This window comes from Hemitrygon akajei, chromosome 18 (genome assembly GCF_048418815.1).
Source record: "Hemitrygon akajei chromosome 18, sHemAka1.3, whole genome shotgun sequence".
Classification (NCBI taxonomy): domain Eukaryota; kingdom Metazoa; phylum Chordata; class Chondrichthyes; order Myliobatiformes; family Dasyatidae; genus Hemitrygon; species Hemitrygon akajei.
Window position 1 is genome coordinate 75,446,738 of NC_133141.1, and position 7,512 is coordinate 75,454,249.

A 7,512-nucleotide genomic window follows, 5' to 3' on the forward strand; every position below is an offset into this window, starting at 1 on the left:
CTGTGCAGAATGCTTCTGCTACCCATGATAGCCAAAATCGGGACTCAGGTTTTGATGACTTGTCAGGGATTTTTCTGCCTTCATTGTTTCGCCAGGATCCAGGTATTAAATCTAACGATGAAGATTTATCACTGTCTAGAAAGGAGAACAGAGCAGAGACCCTGAGATTGAAGCTTGAAGAGAAAAAGCTCTCTCAGGCGATGAGATTGAGAAAGTGCTAGTTGGGTATCATTTCAAAGATGGAGTGTTAATGAGGAAGTGGAGACCACCTGATATCCCTGCAAGTGAGGATTGGGCAATTGTTCACCAAGTTGTATTTCCTAAAGTCTATAGGAATGAGATTTTGACTTTGGCCCATAGTAAGCCCTTGGGTGGCCATCTAGGTGTGAATAAAACTGTGAACAAAGTTTTGAAATAATTCTTCTGGCCTAGTTTAAGGAAAGATGTTACAACATTTTGCAGGACTTGTCACACTTGTCAGGTTGTGGGTAAACCTAATCAGGTCACCCCAGTGGCTCCATTCCAGCCTGTTCCTGCATTTGGTGAAACCTTTTCTAAAGTGATTGTGGATTGTATTGGCCCATTGCCAAAGACTAAAGCTGGCCATCAGTATTTGTTAACCATCGTGTGTACGGCATCCAGATTTCCCGAGGCAATACCTCAGAAATATAAAAGCTAAAACTGTGTTAATGGCTCTCATGAAGTTTTTCACTTTATTTGGTTTGCCTAAAGAAATCCATTCCCATCAAGGAAGTAATTTTATGTCAGGATTATTCCAGCAGGTAGTCTATGAACTGGGAGCTAAACAAATTACATCATTTGCATACCATCCAGAGTCACAAGGGATGATTTTACTCTACCCTTCTAGTCCATGCCGAACGCTTACTCTCACCTAATCCCACTGACCCGCACTCAGCCCATTACCCTCTATTCCTTTCCTGTCCATATACCTATCCAATTTTGCTTTAAATGACAGATACTGAATAGAACGATAGAACCATAGAACGTTACTGCACAGAAACAGGTCTTTTGGCCCTTCTTGGCTGTGCCGAACCATTTTTCTGCCTAGTCCCACTGACCTGCACCTGGATCATATCCCTCCATACACCTCTCATCCATGTACCTGTCCAAGTTTTTCTTAAATGTTAAAAGTGAGCCAGCATTTACAACTTCATCTGACAGCTCATTCCACACTCCCACCACTCTCTGCGTGAAGAAGCTCCCCCTAATGTTTCCTTTAAACTTTTCCCCCTTTGCCCTTAACCCATGTCCTCTGGTTTTTTCCTCCCCTAGCCTCAGTGGAAAAAGCCTGATTGCATTCATTCTATCTATACCCATCATAATTTTATATACCTCTATCAAGTCTCCCCTCATTCTTCTATGCTCCAGGGAATAAAGTCCTAGCCTATTCAACCTTTCTCTGTAACTCAGTTTCTCAAGTCCCGGCAACATCCTTGTAAACATTCTCTGCACTCTTTCAACCTTATTAATATCCTTCCTGTAATTTGGTGACCAAAACTGTATACAATACTCAAAATTCGGCCTCACCAATGCCTTATACAACCTCACCATTACATTCCAACTCTTATACTCAATACTTTGATTTATAAAGGTCAATGTACCAAAAGCTCTCTTTACGTCCTTATCTACCTGTGACGCTACTTTTAGGGAATTTTGTATCTGTATTCCTAGATCCGTCTGTTCTACTGCACTCCTCAGTGTCCTACCGTTTACCTGGTATGTTCTACCTTGGTTTTTCCTTCCAAAGTGCAATACCTCACATTTGTCTGGATTAAACTCCATCTGCCATTTTTCAGCTCATTTTTCCAGCTGGTCCAGATCCCTCTACAAGCTTTGAAAACCTTCCTCACCGTCCACTACACCTCCAGTCTTTGTATCATCAGCAAATTTGCTGATCCAATTTACCACATTATCATCCAGATCATTGATATAGATGACAAATAACAATGGACCCAGCAGTGATCCCTGTGGCACACCACTAGTCACAGGCCTCCACTCAGAGAAGCAATCCTCCACTACCACTCTCTGACTTCTCCCATTGAGCCATTGTCTAATCCAATTTACTATCTCACCATGTATACCTAGCGACTGAATCTTCCTAACTAACCTCCTATGCAGGACCTTATCAAAGGCCTTACTGAAGTCCATGCAGACAACATCCACTGCCTTCCCTTCATCCACTTTCCTGGTAACCTCCTCGAAAAACTCTAATAGATTTGTTAAACATGACCTACCACACACAAAGCCATGTTGACTCTCCCTAATAAGTCCCTGTCCTCCAAAAACTTGTAGATTCTATCTCTTAGTACTCCTTCCAATAACTTACCTACTACCGACATCAAACTTACCGGCCTAAAATTTCCCAGATTACTTTTTGAACCTTACTTTTTGAATATTTCCAGGATATTCCATTTTTACCTCAGATTTTCAGCATCTGTAGTTACGTGATTTTCAGTATTGAGTCTATAGTCGTCTACACGAGTACATGTACAGACAGGTGAAATTTTTAAAAACTTTCTTGCAGCAGTGTCATAGGCACAAAGCATCAGATAAACAGCATTCACAATAAAAACAGAGAGCCAGTTTGCAAGTCTGACAGGAGCAAAGGATATTAGGAACAGTGAGGGTGGAGCATTGCGGGAGGGGTAGGGGACGGGTGGTAGAGAAGGAGTGCTGGGCGGGAGTGGACACTAGACGGTGTACCCCAGCCTTAAGACACCAGAAAAGGTAACTTGATGTCAAACAATTGGTTTATTGATCAGTACAGAATGTCTCTCTGGTGCTCCCCTCTCCGTCCCCTCTCCCTTCTCCTTTTCCCAACCATGAATTCCTCTCTCACTGTCCCCTTCCCACTCTCAGTCCACGATAGAGACCCATATCACGATCAGTTTTATCGTAACTCACATATCTTGTGAAGTTTTTTGTGGTGGTGCAATGCATAAAGTGACTACAGTACTGTTCAGAGTCCACTACTCTCTGCAGTATGTGCCTGTGTATTCGAATTACCATATCAGACCATGACACAACCAGTTAGGACCCTGCTCTAGAGGTTTGTTTTAGTGTCGGTGATGCTGAGCATCCTTACGCTCTGACTTTTCTTCTTTCCACAGACCTCTGCAACTTTCTCTCCCTGATGACACAGAATTCCTTTCGAAGGGCCTGATTGACCCTCGGCCTGTTCCTATGGGCAACGAGTTACCCATCATTGGCCCTTATTGCCATAATCATCTCCATCTCCTCATCTCCGTCTTGTACCACTGGTTACTGAGTCCTCCACTAACGGGAACTACTAGAAAACTAGTAACTGTCACACAGAGGGTCAGAACTGATCTTTGCACAGGTTACAATCAGACTTTGTTAACCACTAGTCATGACTATCCTTGATTGAGGAATTGAAGTTGATTGAGACCTCTCTTAGCTAATTTTATAAATAGTGAATATTTACTATGGACTAATTTCTGCTGGTTTTAGATTGATGATCCGACTGACAGACCTGGAATGACATGCAGCGAGAAAAATATCAGTCAAAAACAAGCGTTGAATTCAGATTACGCTAAGTCAGGTTATCACCGAGGACATCTGTACCCATTTGACTTCAATGAACGTAGTCAGAAAGCCAGCTGTACCCTCACTAATGCAATCCCTCTGATTGCTAATGATAATCAGCTATGGTTTCATTACGCGGAGTATTACATTAAAAAATTGGCGGAGAAATGCAACAACAATAGCAGAGAGATGTACGTGGTAACAGGCTCTGCTAATTACACAGGGAGTAAAATGAAGAATAGGGTTGAGGTGCCTGGGCTGATCTGGTCAGCTGCTTGCTGTACCTCATCAGGGAAGCCGGGTGTGCTTAGTTCAACCCCGGTAACCTCAGTGAATACTAAGGTGGACTTCTCCGTTGCATACATGAAAGAGTTGCTGCCCCGTAAGAATGTAACAAGGATATCAGTACGGCAGCTGCAACATACACTGAACGTGAGGATCTTTAACCAGTGCAGGGGAACAAATCGAACTGATGAAGCGGAGAACGACCGAGTGGTGATCGCTTTGCTAAAAGAAATACAGATTGCTGGTTCAAAAAGGAAGAGACAGAATCAGCAAAGAGATCAGCGGCGTGTTTTCCCATGCAAGTCAAACAGCAAGTAATAGTTGCTTGTCCCTTCCCCCGCTCTCCTTTTGCATTCCCCCTTATGCACATCTCTTCACCTGCCTCATGTGTCCCTTCTTCCCTTTTTCCCATGATCCACCCTTCTCTCCTAACATATTCCTTTTTCAGTCCTTGGAGTAGAAATAGGCCATTCAGACCATTGAACCTTCTCTGCTATTCCATCATAAGAACATAAGAAATAGGAGCAGGAGTAGGCTATCCGGCCCATCGAGCCTGCCCCGCCATTCAGTAAGATCATGGCTGATCTGTCCATAAACTCAGCTCCATCTACCTGCCTTTTCCCCATAACCCTAATTCCCTTACTATGTAAAAATTTATCTAACTATATCTTAAATATATTTAGTGAAGAAGCCTCAACTGCTTCCCTGGGCAGAGAATTCCACAGATTCACCACTCTCTGGGAAAAACAGTTTCTCTTCATCTCCATCCTAAATCTTCTCCTCTGAATCTTGAAGCAATGTCCCCTAGTTCTAGCCTCACTTACCAATGGAACCAACTTTTCTACTTCTATCTTATCTATCCCTTTCAAAATTTTGTATGTTTCTATAAGATCCCCTCTCGTTCTTCTGAAGTCCAGAGTATAGTCCCAGGTGACTCAGTCTCTCCTCATAGGTTAACCCCTTCATCCCTGGAATCAACCTGGTGAACTTCCTCTGCACTGCCTCCAAAGCCAGTATATCCTTCCTTAAGTATGGAGACTAGAACTGCACACAGTACTCCAGGTGCAGCCTCACCTGTACCCTGTATAGTTGCAGCATGACCTCCCTGCTCTTGAATTCAATCCCTCTAGCAATAAAGGCCAACATTCTGTTTGATGCATTAACCCATCAACCCCATTCTTTGTCTACTGACAGAACCGATCGACAGATGATGCAATAGCCTCAGTTCTACACACTGTTTTTACACATCTGGAGAAACACAGGAACATAGAAAACCTACAGCACAATACAGGCCCTTCGGCCCACAACGCTGTGCTGAATATGTTCTTACTTAGAAATTACCTATGTATGCTTATATGAGAATGCTGTTCTTGGACTAAAGTTCAGCATTCAACACCATAATTCTCTCCAGGCTTGACAAGAAGCTCAGAGACCTCAGCCTTCACCCTGCTTTGTGCAGTTAGATCCTGGACTTCCTGTCAGATTGCCAACAGGTGGTAAGAGTGGGCTCCTTCACCTCTGCCCCTTTGACCCTCAACAAAGGTGCCTCTCAGTGCTGTGTCCTAAGCCCCCGCCTTTAATCTCTGGATATCTATGACAATGTCGCCGCCCACAGCTCCAATCTGCTAACTAAATTTGCTGACAATACCACATTGATTTGCTTTATCTCAAATAATAACGAGGCAACTTACAGAGAAGTCATCACCCTGACACAGTGGTGTCAGGAAAACAACCTCTCCCTCAGTGTCACAAAAACAAAGGAGCTGGTTGTGGACTACAGGAGAAATGGAGACAGGCTAACCCTTATTGACATCAATGGATCTGGGGCTGAGAGGGTGAACAGCTTTAAATTCCTCGGCAGACACATCACCAGCCGTGTGGTGAAAAAAGCACAACAGTGCCTCTTTCACCTCAGATGGTTGAAGAGTTTGGAAGCAAATCCCTTCCCCTTTTTGCTTTAGGAAGGAAGATGAAAAAAACCACAGGAATCAGAAATAGCGGCTTCTGTCTTGCAATTAACAAAAAAATCTTATTAATGATTTTAAACTTTGTAAGCGTTGATGCAAATCTATGCATGACATCCATTGGGAAGTGACTTCCTCCTGTAGATCTTATGTTTTTTGCTTTACAGATTTGATTTGTTGGTTTGTATGCAATCCAAGTAACATAAATGTACTTAATCATCGGATACTTCTTGAACACATCTTTAATGCAGTTTGCATGTGCTTTGAGTTACCCTGTTTGCATATATTTACAGATATACTGAAGATAATTTTGTCAATCAATTGCCAATGAGTTTTGTTAATTAATGTCTGCCTCATGAGCAATTCAGCAATAGCTGGACATTCAGTGTAACACAACGAAAATCAGAGAGATCACAGATCATTAATAGTGAAGTTTGTAATCCATTGTGTGATTCTTCATCAAATAAAAATTCTACAATATATATCCCTTGTGTTAATGTCTGCAAATGATATTTGGCAGTCTCGGGGATCAAACCTGTCACACACAGAAAAGGCCAGGACACCATAAAACCATGATTTAGAGTGGAAATAGGCCATTTGGCCCATCAAGTATGCTCCCCCATTCAGTCATGGCTGAGCTTTACTCATTCCCATTGTCCCACCTTCTCTCTGTAACCTTCAACTCACTTACCAATCAAGAAACTATTGACTTCTGCTTTAAATGCGCCCAGTGACTTGGCTTCCACAGGCACCTGTGCCAATGAATTCCACAGATTCACCACCTTCTAGCTAAAGAAATTCCTGCTCCTCTCTTTTCTAAAAGGATGTTCCTTTATTCTGAGGCTGTAACTTCAGACTCTAGATTCTCCTACTAACGGAAACATCCTGTCTAAATTCTTTCTATCCAGGCCTTCCATTGAACACAGGCTTGGAGTTTTCCAATGCTTCTTACAGACTGATCTTTTAATTCCTGGGATTATTCTCATGAACCTCCTTTGAGCCCTCTCTATCTCTCCAATACCAGCTCATCCTTCCTTAGATATGGGCCAAATACTTCAAATACAGTCTGAGCAAAGCCTTACAAAGTCTCAGCAGCACATCCATGTTTGAGTCATCCCAAGATGAGTGCCAATTGGGTCCTCAAGTTAGAGAATAAAGATGAACATTGCTTTGTCCAAGTCACTGGCAATTTGTCAAAGTGAGAATTGTCCACGTCGGGAGGAGCAAAGGATGCAGAACGGCAAAGATAACTGTGCCTCTCTGAGAGGGGTTGAGAGGGAAGGTGATGGGCTGATCCAAGGGAGTGATGGATGATCGAGGAGTGGACTGACGGAGTGTAATGCACTGGTCTGGAAATACGGAAGTGTGAAAGGATGTCCTGGGTGAATGAGTGCTGGAGAGTGAGGGAAGGGAGAAGGGCAGAGGGGGTGGAGGGAAAGAAAGAGAAAGAGAGGGAAGAAGATGGTAGGGGAAGGGGATGGAGGTGGAGGGAGGTTGCAGGAGGTAGAGAGAGGGGAATGGTGGGGACAGAGAGAGAGGGAGGGGAGGGATAGGAAAGGGAGAGAGTGGAAAGTTGCTCAAAGGAAGATGGAGAGATGGAGAAGGAGGGGCACAGAGGGAGAGGGAATGGGAGAGGGGGGAAGTAGGGTTGGGAGGGCGAGGGAGTGAGACAGGGAGGAGGGAGAGGGAAATGACT